General features: G+C 42.6%; 1 long non-coding RNA gene across 1 annotated transcript; it reads right to left on the bottom strand.

Moving 5' to 3' along the window:
* Positions 1 to 2,101: 2,101 nt before the first annotated feature.
* On the bottom strand, positions 2,102 to 17,901 carry LOC129699687 (uncharacterized). The gene is made up of 3 exons (XR_008723913.1): positions 10,870 to 17,901; positions 6,026 to 6,167; positions 2,102 to 2,446 (listed from the first exon to the last, which is right to left on the bottom strand). It is a non-coding gene; the product is annotated as an uncharacterized LOC129699687 (long non-coding RNA).
* Between the last annotated feature and the right edge of the window lie 821 nt (positions 17,902 to 18,722).

The raw sequence follows: 18,722 nt of genomic DNA, 5'->3' as shown, positions 1-18,722 counted from the left end.
TGTAAAGGAATTGAGTATTTTCTCAGGTGTGTATTAGTCTACACTGTGTTCTCCCTCTGGAGGCCTGCTGTGCACTTGATTCCTGTTGTGCAATATTTGATTATCACAGATTGTTAGCAGGCAGAAATTGTAGATGGCTTTGTTTCCAGAAGCTTTGCCACCAACTACCAAGACATACCCTAGAATTCATATAATCTGATAATCTCTTTTCTCTGAAAAATAACTCGAGGTTGTGTTAAAACTATAATCGTATTTAATCCATTCAGCTCGGAATTTAAATGGTGAGCTGGCTTTTATACAAATTCGGGTTGAAAATATTTTAGATCAGTACAAATAGCAGCAGGTTCTATAATGAGATTTGAATGAGTTTGTGTGACAAACTGATCCATGACTGTGTACTATTCTATGCTGTAAACACTGACATTTACAAATCGATGTACACTTTGGTTCTGTGGGACCTTAATTGGTCATGTTCAGCATGCATTTCAAAGCAAGGTCCATCGAAAGCTTTATACCTTCCCAGATTTAGATTAAATATCTTGCTTGTATTATTCTTATATAAATAAAGGAATAAGATCATTCCATTTTCCTTGGGGTGCCTGTGCAAGGAAGATTTTAAACAATCAAACGTTGTATCAATTCCACAAATAGTAAGGTGCAAAAACAGTAATAGACACAAAATGCTGGATTAACTCAGCAGGTCAGGCAGCATCTCAGGAGAAAATGGATAGGGCGTTTCCAGTTGGTATCCTTCTTTAGACTCAGGGCCTGACCCATTGAGTTACTCCAACATTTTGTGACTATCTATCATCTGCAGTTCATGACCCAAAATTAGTCCAACAAAAGTCCTCCCCAAACCGCCAGCATCATCAGGATCCACCCTACCCTGGCCATGTTCTCATTTCACTCCTGCCATTGGGGAAAAAAGGTACAGGTAAACCGTGACCATCAGGTCCAGAATCTTCCCAACAACCATCAAGCTATTGAACATTGCAAACTCCAACTAAACTTCGAACTAGGAATTGGTTTGGTTGCACTAGGAACTTCTGGCTTTTCTGTTTTACACGTTATACTGGTTTTTTAAAAAAATCATCAAGCCTTTTTGTTTGTTTCTTATATTGTCTATTGAGTACTGAGTTTATAAACCTGTTGTGCTGCTGCAAATCTCTCCCTGCACTGGAAACCCGACCTTTTCTCGTCGGGTCTCAGCTGTCGTTGGGGCCGCAACGAGGAGCGGCCTCCAACAGGAAGAAGCCGGGGACTCAGGTGCCGACTCACCTCACCGTCGCGGAGCTGGCCGAGACCGGAGCGGGTGGAGCGGTGGAGGAGCGTTGCCGCTGCCGCTGCTGCTGCTGCTGCTGAGTCGGAGGCTGCTGCTGCGGGTCTGCGGACGGCGGCACCGGGAGCCCGCGGCTCCCTGGAGGGAGACCGCTTTTCGGGGCTCCTGCAACGGCGACTTCTCCCGCCCGAGTTGCGGGGTCGAAGAGCTCCTGGAGCGGGGCCTGACATCACTGCCCCGCGCGGCTTGGAATGCGGGACTTTGCGAGCGCACACCGGGGGCTCCAACATCAAGACCCGGTGTGCGACCTCGCACCACCCGGCGTGGCTTTAATGGCTGCGGGACAATCGCCATTGCCAGCCGGGGGCTTTGACTTTGACTCTGACATCGGGGGGGAGAGAGTGCAGTGGAGAGATAAGTTTATTTGGCCTTCCATCACAGCTATGTGATGGATGTTTATGTAAAATGTAATTATGTTGTGTCTGGGGTCTATTTGTGCGTTTTATGGCTGCAGAAACGGCATTTCATTTGGACCTCCAGGGGTCCAAATGACAATTAAATATACTCTTGACTCTTGACTCTTGAAATAAGAATGCCATTGTTCCATTTTGGTACATCTGTCAATCAAACACTTTTGACTATTGCTTCCATCTCTTAGTCTCCCCTCATTCTCACCAACTCTTCCCGGATTCTACCCCTTGCCAACATTCTGGGGGCATTTTGCAGCCCAATTAACCTAATAATTCAGAACAAGTTCCAAATAAAATTATTTCTTTCATGTCTCTAATGCTACAAATGAACAGCTGATTATAAGAAGAACAATACCTTATATGAAAACTAATTACGTACATGGGGGGATGTTTTTCACCTTTTCAGCCTCCTGGTGGATTGGAAAGCATGAATTTTTCTCTTCCTTTGTTTGACTTTTTTGTTTATTTACAGATAGGCTGCACTTTCTCCGCTGCAAGTCTAAAAGGTTTGAAAAGGAAGTGTAATTTATCTAATTTGCATGGCAGGTTGAGCATGCTTCATTGATCACAATACAAATGCTGACCTGTTTTATTTAGATGTAGACCTTCTGTCTTTGATTTCAAACAAATCAAAGAACTTGCAAGGACCAGTCCTGCCCAGAGAAACTCAGAACTCCACATGTGATTGCTTAGTAGACTGGAAAACAAACGTATTTTAGTGGAGCAGTATGAATCCTCAAGTTTATTTTATTTTGCACCACATGCTCACAAAACACATCTGCTAGCATTTAATTTACAAAGTACAGGAAGGCCACCACCACAAGAACCAGACCACAGAGTATAAACAAAATAGATCCAAAGACCTTTTCACGTACAAATAAAATGTTGTTTTATGGGCGCAACTGCTGGTTACCATTGACTGATCAGTGGCTATGATTAGTTTCAATGTACAATAAAAAGGAAATAGACTTATAATTTACAGAAAGCTGGAGTAACTCAGCGAGGCAGACTCGCTGTGTTACTCCAGATTTCTGAGTCTATCTTCTGTATATAACGGCATCTGCAGTTGCTTCCTACACTTATAATTTACAGGATGGACTTCACAGTATCCAAACCGTTCAAAAAGCAAAACTACCTCTGTAATTTGTTTCACTGCACTGTTATTTTCTCCTTTCTTTTGAAGTCTCCCGTGCTCTGTTTGCAAGTGGCAGTGGCTGGGTGGGCAGCTTATATACTACCAGACTTCTACCACCACTAAGAAACAAAGGGCGACAGATGCTGGGGAGGTCCAGTGCCTGTGATGAACCGGGCAGTGTTCACAACGTTTTTGTAATCTCCTTAATTCTTGGGCATTTGGGTTTCCAAACCAGGTTATGATGCAACCAGTCAATATGCTCTCTACCATACACCTGTAGAAGTTCAAGTGTGAAAGTCCTCCCCAAACAGCCAGCATCATCAGGGACCACCCCACCCTGGCCATGTTCTCATTTCACTCCTGCCTCCTGCTTCCTGGAAAAAAGGTACAGGTAAACCGTGACCATCAGGTCCAGATTCTTCCCAACAACCATCAAACTATTGAACATTGCAAACTCTAACTAAACTTCGAACTAGGAACTGGTTTGGTTGCATTAGGAACTTCTGGCTTTTGTTTTGTTTTACACTATATTGTTTTTTTTACATCATTGTACTTTTTTTGTTTGTTTATTATATTATCTATTGAGTACTGTGTTTAGAAACCTGTTGTGCCGCTGCAAATTCGAATGTCATGGTTCCGTTTTGGTACATCTGACAATCAAACCTTTTGACTCCTGCTTCCATCTCTTAGTCTCCCCTCATTCTCACCAACTCTTCCCGGATTCTACCCCATGCCAACATTCTGTGGGCATTTTGCAGCCCAATTAACCTACCAACCCACACATCTTTTCAATGCCGTATGAAGCCGGAACATCCAGAGGAAACCCACCTGCATATAGGGGGAACCTCCAAACCACACACAACCCGAGGTCAGGATTGAACTGGTGCCACTATGCAGTCCACTTGCTGTAAAAGTAGTCAGTTAGCTCATGATTAGCTCATGACAATAAAAGGCTATCTATCTATCTATCTATCTATCTATCTATCTATCTATCTATCTATCTATCTATCTATCTATCTATCTATCTATCTATCTATCTATCTATCTATCTATCTATCTATCTATCTATCTATCTATCTATCTATCTATCTTGCACCTTGAGGTTAATATAATGCTATATCATTTATCATAAGGGACAACAATTTTCACTCACCAACATTTGCCTCTTTAAAAACACCAAAGGCTCAAAAATTAAGTAAATTTATTTACACTATTTTGAGGCCATTGTTAATGTGTTCCATCAAAGTAAAACCAGCTACATAACATTTCTCATTTTTTTAATGGAAAAATATCTGAATTATAGTGCATTAGTAACAACATGACCTTGAACCTTTCAGCACTAAAGTCATAATGTTGATAAGAGGCAGTTTAGGCAAGTACTATAACAACATTTAAAAAACACTTGGATGGGTACATGGATAGGAAAGGTTGAGAGGAATATGAGCCAAATGTGGGCAAATGGTCATCTATGTGCTGAGCCACAGGAAACAGGTGCGGTGTTACATTAACATTTCTTATCTTATTGACCATGTAGGAGGTTATGAAAGTTAAGGAATTAAGGGAAATGAATTGTGATGTCTTGGAATATATTCAAATTGCAAAAGAGGAGGTGCTGGTGGTCATATGGTGTGCAAAGATGGATAAATCCCCAAGACCTGACCATGCGCATCCTCGGACCTTATGGGAAGCCATGGTAGAAATTGTTGGGGCCATGACGGGGATATTTAGACCATAGTACACAGAACAATGCAGCACGGGAACAGGCTCTAGGGCCCACAATATCTGTGCTGAACATGATGGCAAGATAAACTAATCTCATCTCTCTGAACATGATCCACATTCCTTCATTCCCTGCATATCCATGTGCCCATTAAAAGACTCATAAACACTGCTACCATATCTGTCTCCACCTCATCTCCCTCCCCACCATCCTCCTAACCTAATTTTAAATTATTATTCCTGTTGCATTCTTTTGATCCTTATACTTTGCTTATACTTTGTACTTATAATTATATAATTACACGGTTTGGCAGGTATAAGCTTCTCATTAGACGTTTACTACTGCACTGGTTCTGGCTGCTGGAGCCTAACCTATCCTTCTTTCTTCTACTTCTACGGGAAAATATCAAGAGAATTGCCTCCTCAGCCTGTGTCTTGCCAAAATGCAAAAACTTAACTTGTAAAACGAGCATAAAACTTTTCTTTTCAAATGAGCTTTGCGATGCATCCTGAATAATTATGGACAACACTTAAAATTTTTAATGACGAGGGCTTTTCGACAGCTGTAATAGCCTCAATCATTTGAACCACCTGCAGTTTGACTTAAGGTGAACCTGTGCAAGATCATCTGTTTCCAAGTAATTTTGCAACTAATTAGGAGAGCACGGACATGGATTTGTGTTTTTCAGTTTGTCATTCCACACAATCTATTTCTAACAGCCTTTCTCTCACTTGTGTCTCGAGATAATGTCGATTATTTTACCAAGAGAAGCATACCCTTGCATGTCTTTCAACATTTCTAGACACAAGGAAATAATTGGCCAATAAGTAAGGAAGAGAGCCATTATTTAATCAATAGCTTGCGACCGTTGAGGAAAAGATTTCCCTAGAAAAAACAAACATTATAACTTTCACATTCTGCAAAAACAAGGAAAGATTACTTACAGATCTAAGAAACCAAACCACTGGTTTGATGTGATGGAGGATTGACATTGGAAATTGACAATTTTAAGGTAAAATAATCTGGAAAAAATTATATGTAATAAACAGAGTTGGTGGTTTGGATCCATGAAACAAGAACAGTCTTTGAATGGGTCAACTGTTTATTATGAGTAGTGCCAAGCAGGTTGCAGTTTTATGGCATTCAAACATTCTCTGCTCAGAATTATCTGGATATTCCATACTTGGGTATAATCTCCAATGTGAATTGTTAACTGTTGTTTTTAGTATGATGTAAAAATGTTATATTAAAGAATGTACTTGTCGATCAAAGATATAGTACGCATAATGTTTGTGTGCTACTTTTAGATGAATCGTTTTACCTGAAATTTGTTAACCTCATTGAAAGATAGCACAGAATGTAATACAGAACAAGTAATTCAGGTATTTATAGTTGAAGTTTGTTGCTTGGAAGGTATTTACCGCACAGCTCACGTGATCTGGTTTCAATCCTGATGTTTAGTTGCACATTCTCCTCTTGACTGCGTGGGTTTCCTATGAGTACTCCAGTTTTCTCCCATGTCCCAAAGATATGCAGGTTAAGGGGCTGTTCCACTTGGGCAACCTAATTGGCGAGTTTAGAAGAGGTTGAAAAAATGACATGTTGAGGACCTCCTTCGACTATGTTGAAGACCAGCTTCGACTAGCTACGACTAGCTATGACTAACTTCGGGAAAATTGGGCACCGAATAGTGGAGAGTGAAGACGACCTCCTTCGATCTCCTTCGACCTCCCTTCGACTATGATGAAGACTATCTACGACTACCTTCGACTACCTTTGATTACCTACGACTAACATGCTGACCTACTACGACCTACTATGATTAAACCTCCGAGTAACAAAAGTATCGATTTTTTCCATGGCGATCTTTCTTTGCTCGCGAGCATTTTTTAACATATTGAAAAAAACGCAGCAACCTAGCTGAGGCCTCGCGTATGCGAACACCACTCTCGAGCATGAAGGAGAGTTACGAAGACCTCCTATGACCTCGTGTTGACTATGCTGCGAGTATGAGTCGAGGGCAAACTCGCCAGAACTCGCGGATTAGGTCGCCCAAGTGGGACAGGCCCTTAAGTAGGTTAATGGACCACTTAACTGCATTGCGATCTATGTACAGAGATGGCCTGGTGGAGAAAGGCTGCCTTTAAATGCAGCACTCTCATCCTGAGGTGTACAGGATGTCACTGACCCAGATACTTGGACAACAGCCGTGGAGATTTTATGTTCCATTTCATTGAACCCGTAACAGGTGCTGCCACTGATTACTAGTTGGAGATTCCTTTGCACCTCTCGAGCCAACCTGACCAGAGGTTTGCTTGGAGGGATCAGGGCAGGATCAGTGTGAATGTGAATGGTTCTTAGATCACCCACTGCCCAATGCTACAGTCCTTTTAAACACTGTCCCTTAATCTGAGTGATGCACTCTGCACCCACGCTCGTGGTCCACAACAAGTATCTGTTACTAATGGAAACCCAACAGATCACCATACTGAGAAGCCAGAGTATGATGCTTTTTTGCTTTACGGCCACAGAACGTGATTGAAGTATTTCCATAGGCAATGGACTTAACGCTACAATATCAATATGCGTACAGTCATATTGTCAGTCAATAACATCCATATCACCCTTTTGCTTTGTTCAGTAAATATTGTGCAGTATCTCCGGCTTCACTTCCTCGTCACCAATTTAACTGTGTGAGTGGTACCGCAATAGAACTATTCTCTAGCCGTGTGTACGAGGAAAGTGGAGATTGGCATACATTCCTCTGGGGCAGACACAAAATGCAGGAGTAACTTTGTCAATCTTCGGTGTATAACCAGCATCAGTAGTTCCTTCCTACACGTTCCTCAGGGCCCTGCTTCCCTTTGCCAGAGGCACCAGTCCATGACAATCATGGAACCAGGTCGTCTTGACACTGAATGGCTTCTCTAATGTACTACGGAAAGCCCTTATAGACCGACATGACCTATTGTTTTCTTGCTAGTCTCATTTGGTCGGCATGGGCGAAGTGAACGGTAGGTCCTATTTCCGTAGTCTACAGCTCTATGACTTTGACTCTTCAGTATATCATCAGATGAGACCTCATTTATAGTTTTGATCACTTGAAATCTTGTATACACTAATTCCCTGATTCTTTATCACTAATCACAATTTGTTCTTAAAAACAAAAACACGAATGTCTAATAAAAACTACATGTTGTTCAATCCTCTATTTACATTTAACCTTAGTAAAGATAATTCTCAAGGACTATGTGCTGTATGGTTATAGCTAGCTGTACATCAAAGGATGACTCATGAACCTTGTGCAGTACGTTAAAGGATGTAGAAAGGTTTGGTTTAGTTTAGTTTTAGTTTAGTTTAGAGATATAGCGCGGAAGCAGGCCCACCGAGTCCGTGTCAACCAACAATAGTCCACTAGCACTATCCCACACACTGGGGACAATTTACAATTATACTAAGCCAATTAACCTAAAAACCTGTATGTCCTTGGAGTGTGGGAGGAAACCGGAGATCTCGGAGAAAAGTCATGCAGGTGACGGGAAGAACGAGGAGGAGGAAGTCGATGGCAATGACGGATGCACAGATTGAGCCAGTAGAAAAGGGGCCAGGGTATTGCCTCCAATGCCTACAACATCCAGCATGTGGACCAGGGCCGGCCCTAGGCCAATTGCACCGATTTTTCGAAATTGGGCCCCTCGACCAAGGGGGGCCCCGCGTTAATTTTCCGTATTTCATATGGAAATACAAATTCGCATTGTTAAATAAAGATTTATAAAAAAACATTCGCCATACGGATTTTTCTACAAAATGTACATAGTTTTGAACATGGAATACAAGCGCTGTACGGCTATCAAATACAAACGATGTGTTAACGAATGTAGCACTTGTGAACAGCCAGTAGTGTTAATATCAGATGTGTTAACAGCCAATACTTAACAAGTATTTATCCAATGCATCGATCCACATTCCTCAGTAAATGTGTCATTGTGTTTTGGAAGAAGTATTAATGACGCTGCGTTCCTTTGAATACAATTCACGCGGCTTCATTAACACTTCTTCAAAACATAATTACATTTTACTGAGGAATGTAGATTGATGCATTAATGACACATTAAATTTCTTAAAACTCACCATCATGAGCAAAGATCTTATAGCTCTGCAATAAGATCTTTGATCGTGAGTGAGAACTTCTTCTTGCTTTGCAGCAGGTTAGTCATTCAATTTATCTACCGACCCACGTTGTGTTTCTCTGTCTTTCGCTCTCTCCCACCCTCTCCCTCCCATGCGCTCTCTCTCTCGCGTGCGCGCTCTCTCTCTCCCGTTCCCCACCCCTCTCTCTTGCTCTCTCGGCATTCCCGCTTCGGGAATGCCGAGAGAGCAAGAGAGAGGGGTGGGGAACGGGAGAGACGCTTGCGTCAAAATCATTGACGCTTTGCGATATACAAAAATGCTGGAGAAACTTAGCGGGCGAGACAGCATCTATGGAGCGAAGGAAAAATGCAACGTTTCGGGTCTAAACCCTTCTTCAGACCCGGCTATTTCCTTTGCTCCATAGATGCTGCCTCACCCGCTGAGTTTCTCCAGCATTTTTGTCTACCTTCGATTTTCCAGCAACTACAGTTCTTTCTTAGACGTTTTGCGGTGACGGCTGCATCTGCGGTTCCTTTCTGGCCCGTGGCGGCTCCTGATAAGTGATATGTTCCCTATGCGGGTGCTGCCTTGCCCGCTGAGTTCCTCCAGCGCTCTGTGTATTTTGTTTGGCTCTGAAGTTGAAGGTGGACCCCCCAGTGTCTACCTTCAACTCCCTATCTGTGATGACTCAGCGGGCCGGGCAGGGCACTGGGGAGAGGGTTGCGGTTCTGGTCGAGACCCTTCTTCAGACAATCACAAGTACTCCCACCGACGAGAGTTCAGTTTAGTCTGAAGAAGGGTCTTCCCTCCTGAGTCGCTGCGCTGCCTGTCCTGCTGAGCTACTCCAGCTTTTGTCTATCTTCAATTTCAGAGTTAGATAAAATTGCAGACTTGATTTTTTAAATCTCAACATTTTGTAACATTGCTAGAAAATGTACCTGCATCTTGGAGGCCGACGGTCAGGTTGTTAGCCAAGAAGGATAGACTTTGTTATCCCTCAGTACAATAACATCAAGAACGATGTTGCTGTACTGAGGTGTAGCCAAGTCTATCCCTTGGGGGGGGGGGGGGGGGGGAGTTCCTTTCAGAGCGTGTGGGTAGTCTGTCCAGGGGTAAAGTTGTGGGGAGGGCAGGAGGTTTGAGAAGGAGGGGGTCGGCCGGGGATCATCCAGCTCAAGAGCGGGTCAGCGGGCGATGGATAACAGAACAGCGGGCGGTGGAACTTACTCCATGTGTCAGGGCGAGTAACCTCAATTGATCCCTTTTTCGTGGTGACACAAGAGTAAGCTTCACTGCCTGCTGTGATGTTATCCATCACCCGCTGACCCACTCCGCTCTATGGTCTTTACTCTTGAGCTGGTCCCCTCACTGTTCAGATGGAGAACACTGCCAGAGGTGAGCGGGCCGGCAGAAGGCGCTGAGATGGCAGTCGGTTCCGCTGTCAGGTGATGGAAGCCGCTCATAGCCACACGAGCAGCTTCCCTCCCCGGCCACAATGCGGTGGCTCCGTGCCCGGAGCGTCGTGGCAGTGGTTGAGTGAGTGCTACTAGCATGAACCCAACCCTCTCTTTCTCAACGCTCATTCCCACCTCGCAACTTTACCCCTGGCTAGACTCCCCACACGCTGTGAAAGGAACTTTCATCGGAATTGTCATGTTACTCACGACACGTGACTCATTTATAATTAATGATTTATATTTCTATGACCAATTTTTCCAATTGGGCCCCGCACCTCCTAAGGCCGACCCTGATGTGGACAGTAGACTTTGGACTTTTTCTTTTTGCAGATGGTGCCAAAATATGGCGACTGTGCATGTGTGAGCAATGCTAAAAAACATGTCACTGTGCAGTGCAGATGTGACAATAAAGAACCATTAAACCATTGTGGAACTTCCCCACTGTAAATTTAGCAGAACCGTGTTAAGAAAACATACGTTGTGCTGTTGAGAAAGTTAAATGCAATATTGTACCTGGAGTAAGGAATAATGAGTAATAAGACAAACAGATTCATAGATTCATAGAGCCATGCAGACCTTTCAGCCCAACTTGCCCATGCCCACCAACATCCCATCTACACTAGTCCCATCTGACTTTGTTTGGCCCATATCCCTCTGTCTAAACATTGTGATATTACCTGTCTCAACGGCGTCCTCTGGCAACTCGTTCCATGCACCCACCAATCTTTGTGTAAAAAGTTACCCCTCAGATTCCTATTAAATCTTGTACAGCTCAGGCCCTCGAGCCCTGGCAACATCCTCATAAAGGACCAAAACCGAACTGCTGGAGGAACTCAGCGGGTCCCATTAGAGTTGCGCTGTAATGACGAGAAATCCCTTGTCTGGGTCAGAAAGCAGACAGAGATCCACTACAAACACACTGCACAGAATCTCAAAACCCTGCTCCATTATCCTCATGCTTGACCTGGCCTTTGCAATCCACAATCCAGACCTTTACTGTGTAAGTGGCTCCAACTGTTGACATGGGAACAAGTTGAAATGTTTCAGAGCCTTTCACCCAAGGCTCATTTAGAACTATTTGTGCAGTAAATTGACTCTGATTTGATGCAGTCAAGGTTTTTGGTTTTGAGGAACTCACTCAGCATCAATTTCTCACCGTGCAGACATTTCAAAACAAGGAACTCATTTTGTTACTTTGCCTCATTTATCAAACAACCCGTGCTTTAAATATGACTTCGCTAGGACTGCACATTAATCTTGATCAAGTGTTGATTCATATTGTTTTTCCTGGTTTAACTTGTCTAATTGAATGAAAATCAGTTTATTAAAAAAATTCATGTGTAAACATTATCACTTATCTTTATTTAGTCACAGAGTTATAGAGATGCAACAGGCCCTTTGTCCCGCCAAGTCTGTTCCAACCATCAAGCTTCCATTTTATACACTAATCCTACCCCAACCCACTTTATTTTCTCCAAATTCTCGACTCACCTCAGATGCAGATTCGTAAAATGAGCATGCAAGGTATGGATGACTGTTGCCTGCATTGAAGTACCTCCACCTCACACTTTTTACCAGAGTGGTTAAACTGAATAACTTTGGCAAACCAAAAGTGGGGATCAGAGAGTGGTGGCTGTGTGGAATGAGTTTCCAGTGAAGGTGGTGGAGGCAGGTTCATTTTTATAATTTAAAAATAAATTGGATAGTTATATGGACGGGAAAGGAATGGAGGGTTATGGTCTGAGCGCAGGTATATGGGACTAGGGGAGAATACGTGTTCGGCACGGACTAGAAGGGTCGAGAGGGCCTGTTTCCATGCTGTAATTGTTATATGGTTATATGGTTATATGGTTATATGGGGATTGTGATACCTTTATTGAACGCACGTTGGGTTTTTTTAGCATCAGAGGTACTTGCCGTAAATCAGTGCTGTCTGCACTTAAACATTATGCTGCGTTCACTTGCCATTTCCTGCTTTGCTCATGGCTGCATCCATCAGCAGAAGAGCCAGCTTCACAAATTGCTAGCTGGTCTTAAACGGTCGAAGGGTGGCAGCTCACCACTGTCCACAAACCTTGGAGATGTAGCCCCTGAGTGTGCTTTATTCCGTTTCACACACATCTTCACATCTTTAATCATTTGTTCATGGTTTTAGAAACAATGGGAAAATGAACATGCCTCTGAAGGTTATCCCGTCCTCTGAAATCTTTCTTCTTTTTCGGCGAGAGTTCATGTGGGAGTGCATTGGGAACACAACGGTTCTTTGTTTTTTGTTTCCTTATTCATGAAGATGGAATTGAGCTGTAAATTTACAGAAAGAAATCTGGTGCTGCTTCATTAAGCCATCTCATTCAATTTCCCAACTGAGCATGATGCATGCATTTCCTGATGTACAATCCATCTTAATTTTATAGCTTTTGTGGTTAGCCTGCAGGAAAAAAGTTGAGGGATGCTTTGTTAATTGCTCTTGGGGAAGCAGTAGGCACAAAGCAATAGACTTTCATTAGAACTGCTTTACGTAATTACTGATAGCACTTTGTGCCTTAACAGGCGGTAAAATATATATTTGGCATTCCTTACCAAAAGAAGAAATATACAAGAATTTACATTGGATTCCAAAGCTCTTTATCAGGAGGTGACATTCACTGTGTTCAAGTGTGCCTCATACACTTGGTATGCAATTTTTTCATTGACATTGTTTCAATCCCCCCCCTGGTATTTCAACTCATCAAAGTGACTGGTGTCAGCATCCAAAACACCCAAGTAAAATATAATGTTGAAAAGGGAGACAGTGGTGCGACTGGTAGAGTTGCTGCCTCACAGCACCAAGATCAGGTTTGATCCCGATCTTGGGTGCTGTCTGTGTGGAGGTTATACGTTCATCCTATGGCTGTGTGGGTTTCCTCCGGGTGCTCTGCTTTCCTCCCACATCCCAAAGATGGTTGCATCCCATAAAGGGTTGTAGGCTAATTGACCTCAGTAAAATTGCCCCTAGCATGGATGGATTGGATGACAAAGATGGATAACATAGAATTAATATGAACGAATGTCCGATGGCTGGCCTGGACTCAATGGGCGGAAGGGCCTCTTGCTATGCTGTATCTCTAAACTAAAGTAAGTGCCTTTCAATATTGCCTCACGGGAAGCTAAATAAAAAATTCTCAGCAAAGCATTCTTTCTGTTTTAATATGAAATTTCCCTCTTTTGTCCTAGTCCTCATGGATCCTGAAATTGCTGAGGTTTCCCTTAACTATTACATCCTTGAACAGGCAAAGGTTGAAGCAATAATCCTAGTTAACCTGACCTTCACTGTGGATAAAGGAATCCAAAGCATTTAAAACTCAGAATAGCATGGAATAGCAGCAGCAGTTTATACTTACATGATGTTTGTACAAACAAAATGTCTGTAATAAAGGAATAAAATATAAAATCAGGGATAAAATGATGAGGCTTTTTAAGGCACTGGTCAGACTGTGTTTGGAGTATTGTGAGACGTATTGTTTGAGAATGATACCAGGGAGGTTTGGGTTAACATAGGATCAGCATTTTTTGGCTCTGGGCCTGTACTCACTGGAGTTAAGAAGAATTGAGGGGGAAATCTCATTGAATCTTATCGAATAATGAAAGGCCTAGATATGGTGGATGTGGAGAGGATGTTTCCACTAGTGGGAGCATCTAAGACCAGAGGCACAGCCTTAGAATAAAAGGATGTACCTTGCGAAAGGAAATTAAGAGGAATTATTTTAGTCTGAGGGTAGAGAATCTGTCAAATTCATTGCCATAGATGGTTGTGGAGGCCAAGTCATTGGGTATTTTTAAAGTGGAAAGTCTGCTCCACCATTTGATCATGGATGATCTATCTTTCCCTCTCAAACCTATTCTCCTGCCTTCTCCCCATTACCTTTGATGCTCTTACTAACCAAGAACCTGTAAATCCCCAGAATTGACTTCCACACCAGTCTGTGGCAATGAATTCTACAGATTCACCACCCTCTGGCTACAAAAATTCCTCCTCATCTCCTTTCTAAAGGTACGTTCTTTTATTCTAGGGCCTCTGGTCCTAGACTCTCCTCTCCCCATCCACATCCACAGCTTGAATATGTATGCCCAGTTGCAGACATTCGAATGTGTTCAAACATGATTAGCATAGACACTACTAAAATGTTCAAAGTTTGAAACTTTAGGAAACAAAATTGTGAAACATTTGAAAATTCAGAAGAAGGATCCCGTCCCAAAATCCCATCTGTCCACTCCCTCCACAGATGCTGCCAAACCTGCTGAGTTCCTCCAGTTGGAAAGTTTTAAAAATACATTTAAGCAAACTCCATCAATTCGAATAAAGCTAACTCTATCTGAAAATTACCTCCCTCCCATGGCTCTCCATTGAAATGAAAAGGAGCATTAAACCAATGCCAAGTCTAACCTGGCACAGGTTCTGCAAGACAAACCTCCAGGCATATCTTGAGGAAGCTGCAGGATATCATGGCTTCACTGCTGGCTTCTATGATGAGTCCAATATCAAAAGACAGCCAGGAAATTGCTGGCAACAATATATCAGGAAGCCCTGTCTTTGCATGAGACTCCTGATTTCCTGACACTTGTGCGGCGACATATTGAAAGTTACCACTTGAAATATTCGCACTCCACAGGAAAATCTGGCCAATTAAATAAATCTGAGCCATATTTGTAAAAAAACCTAGATAATTCATATGTGGAAATCAAGGATAAAAGTTACACTATCAAGTTTGTATGAAGCCTTTTGGTTTGTTATGGATAATAAAGCCTATAATAATGTCAGCGGGTGGTTATTAAGGTACATATAAAGCAATGACACTATTTGAGTGTGTAAATGCCACACATGCACTACCGATGATCAGGACTGATTGTGGATTGCCGGCACTGTCAGGCAGCAGCTCGACTTGCTGCACCACTGACCTGCTCACTGCCTCTTCTGGTTTGGAAACATGGAGATAAAATAAATAAAGTGATGTTGTAGCCAGAATGAGGTGATGTTTGCCATTCTCCCTAAAACCCCTGACACCCTTACTAATCAAGAATCTGTCAATCTGCACCTTAAACATACCCATTTGACTTGGCCTCCACAGTCTTGGTAATAATTTCAATGCTCCTTTGTTTCTCGTTCAGTTTTCCCCTGTCTATCTGCCATCTGTATCATTCATTCCACCCATCTGAACAAAATGTTCATACATTCCTGAACTAAGAAGCAGAAGATGAAAAGAAGTCACAGAGTACAAAGATGCAAAGTAATAAAGTACAAAGATGCAAAGATGGATTTTAGAGTCCAAGTTCATAGCTCACTGAAGTTAGCAACACATGTGGATAGGGGGGGTAAAGAAGCCATATGATATGCTTGCCTTCATTGCCAGCAGCATTGAGTATCAGACTCAGAATGCCACGTGCAGCTCTGTAAGACACAGGTTAGACCGCATTTGGAGTATCTCGTGCAGTTCTGGTCAGCCCATTACAGGAAGGATATGTAGGATTTGGAGAGGGTGCAGGGGAGGTTGCCTGGATTAGAGTGTTTCAGCAACAAGGAGAAGTTGGATAGACCTGGATACTTTCCCCTGGAACGTCAGAGGCTCAGGGGAGGCTTGATAGAAGTATATATAATTACGAGAGGCATTGATAGTTTGGAGTGTAGACAGTCAGAGTATTTTTCACAGGGTGGAAATGTCCACCACTAGAGGGTACAGCTATAACTTGAGAGGACAAAAGTTTAATTGAGATGTGCGTAGCAAGTTGTTTCCACAGTGAGTGGTGGGGGCCAATAGCATGTTGCCAGAAGTGTTGCTAGTGGATGCTGATACAATAATGATGATTAAGAGGCTTTTAAATAGGCAACTGAAGTATATAGGGAATAGAGGGATATGTAACATGTACAGGTGGATGAGATCAGTTTAACTTGGCAACATATTTGGCACAAACATTGTGGGCTGATGGGGGCATTCCTGTACTGTTCTATGTCCTATGTTCTAAAGCGTTGGACCTGAAGACTGATTGATTGCGCACTTCTGGGTATTTTTCGTTTCAAATCTTGAACATTATTTTTTAATGCCTTCATTGCTTTAAACGCAGTTGGGAGACAGCTTAAATCATTTGGATGAGAAATGCACCTACTGATTTTAGATGTGTAAACCACTATATACTGTATCGAGGCTGGTAAATAGGATTAATCACACAGACCACCAAAGTAATTTTCACAGCACCCTCTCTCGAGGCCTGATAAAATATTCTGTATAGTGAAATGCATTTGTGTCAATTAATGAGATTCTTAGTGAGTGTGAATTTCAACAGTCATGTCAAGAGCGTTTAATTGTCATATGGACTGACATGGAACAATGAATTTTTTACTTGCGCCAGCTTATCATACCATAAATGCAATGCCAGAGATAATATATAATATATTTTTTTTTAATTAAAAAAAATAATAAACATGATAACAAAAGTCCTTACTGCAACCAAAGTCAGACAATAAAAGTTCAAAGTTGTTGAGCCTTTATGTTGTGTATTGTTTAAGGGCTTGATAGTTGTCAGGAAGAAACTGTTCTTGAACCTGCTGGTCATGTTTTTCAGTCTCCTGTACCTTCTTTCTGATGGCAGCAGTGAAATGGGAACATGGGGGACATTGATGATATTGGCTGCTTTCTTGAGTCAGCACCTCTTATAGATCACTTCGATTATGGAGAGGTCAGTACCTGTGATGAATTTTTGCAAGTAATTTTGAAATCTTCATTTATTAAACATTCTCAACATGAGGGGCTTTAAGAATATCTATCTGTAGGAAGGAACTGCAGTAGCTAGTTAACACCGAAGATAGACATGGTGTTGGAGTAACTCAGTGGGTCTGGAGAAAAGGAACAGGTGACGTTTTGGGTCGGAACCTGTCTTCAGACTCCCTATTCTGTTGGTGCAGATGTGTAATCCTCTTTAGTGGTAACCATTCTGCACTCAATTAGTCCCCCCCGCCCAAAGTCTGAACCTTGAATGTTTCCCAGTAAATTTACTACTGCCTGTCCACACCTGCTATATTGCCATAGCCGGAAACCCAATCAATGAGAAGGATTCTTGGGAGAGCTCACTGCAACCAGAGGATTTGTTCCTAAATGTTAAAAAAACATAAGAACATAAGAAGCAGCAGGAATAGACAATTAAGGACTTTGGGGCTGCTCTTTTATTCTGTAAGGTCCTTTTAACAAATCACCACTTTCCCGCACATGCCCCATGTCTCCCAATTCTCATATTAATCTGAACATACGAAGCAAGAGGTGCAGAAAGCTGAAAGAATCCGACTTCCTTACGTCTAAGCCCCATAGTGTTTCCCATTGCCCCATACCCCACGAGCACTGCTCACCCCGAATTTCCATAGGATGTCTGACTGGCTTAAACCGTATTTCCTATAATTGCCCAGGGTCAGTGTCTAAGTGAGATGTGCGCCGGCCCTTGCTACTCAAACCCCTTCCTACATTGGATCCACTTTAATGATTTAATGATTCAATTATACTTTATTGTCACATTAACCTTGGTATAGTGGGACGCTTTGTTTTGTGTACAACCTGGTAAAATCAAGTAGCAGACCTTACCCAGGCAGTACATAAGTGTTACCACGTTTTGGTGACCACAAAGTTACGAAGGTTCATGGAACATTCCTGTCTACTGGCTGTGGGATGGCCAAATGCAGGGAATGCTCCTGAAAGGTGTCGGTGATGGGGTAGATCATAAAATCATAAGATCATTAGAAACATAGAAACATAGAAAATAGGTGCAGGAGTAGGCCATTCGGCCCTTCGAGCCGGCACCACCCATTCAATATGATCATGGCTGATCATCCAACTCAGTATCCCGTACCTGCCTTCTCTCCATACCCTCTGATCCCTTTAGCCACAAAGGCCACATCTAACTCCCTCTTAAATATAGCCAATGAACTGGCCTCAACTACCCTCTGTGGCAGAGAGTTCCAGAGATTCACCATTCTCTGTGTGAAAAAAACAATTCTCATCTCGGTTTTAAAGGATTTCCCCCTTATCCTTAAGCTGTGACCCCTTGTCCTGGACTTCCCCAACATCGGGAACAATCTTCCTGCATCTAGCCTGTCCAATCCCTTAAGAATTTTATAAGTTTCTATAAGATCCCCTCTCAATCTCCTAAATTCTAGAGAGTATAAACCAAGTCTATCCAGTCTTTCTTCATAAGACAGTCCTGACATCCCAGGAATCAGTCTGGTGAACCTTCTCTGCACTCCCTCTATGACAATAATGTCCTTCCTCAGATTTGGAGACCAAAACTGTAAGCAATACTCCAGGTGTGGTCTCACCAAGACCCTGTACAACTGTAGTAGAACCTCCCTGCTCCTATACTCAAATCCTTTTGCTATGAAAGCTAACATACCATTCGTTTTCTTCACTGCCTGCTGCACCTGCATGCCTACTTTCAATGACTGGTGTACCATGACACCCAGGTCTCACTGCATCTCCCCTTTTCCTAATCGGCCACCATTTAGATAATAGTCTGC

This window comes from Leucoraja erinacea, chromosome 8 (genome assembly GCF_028641065.1).
Source record: "Leucoraja erinacea ecotype New England chromosome 8, Leri_hhj_1, whole genome shotgun sequence".
NCBI lineage: Eukaryota > Metazoa > Chordata > Chondrichthyes > Rajiformes > Rajidae > Leucoraja > Leucoraja erinaceus.
Note: the sequence above shows the minus strand (reverse complement) of the source record. Positions and strands in the feature narration are given on the sequence as shown.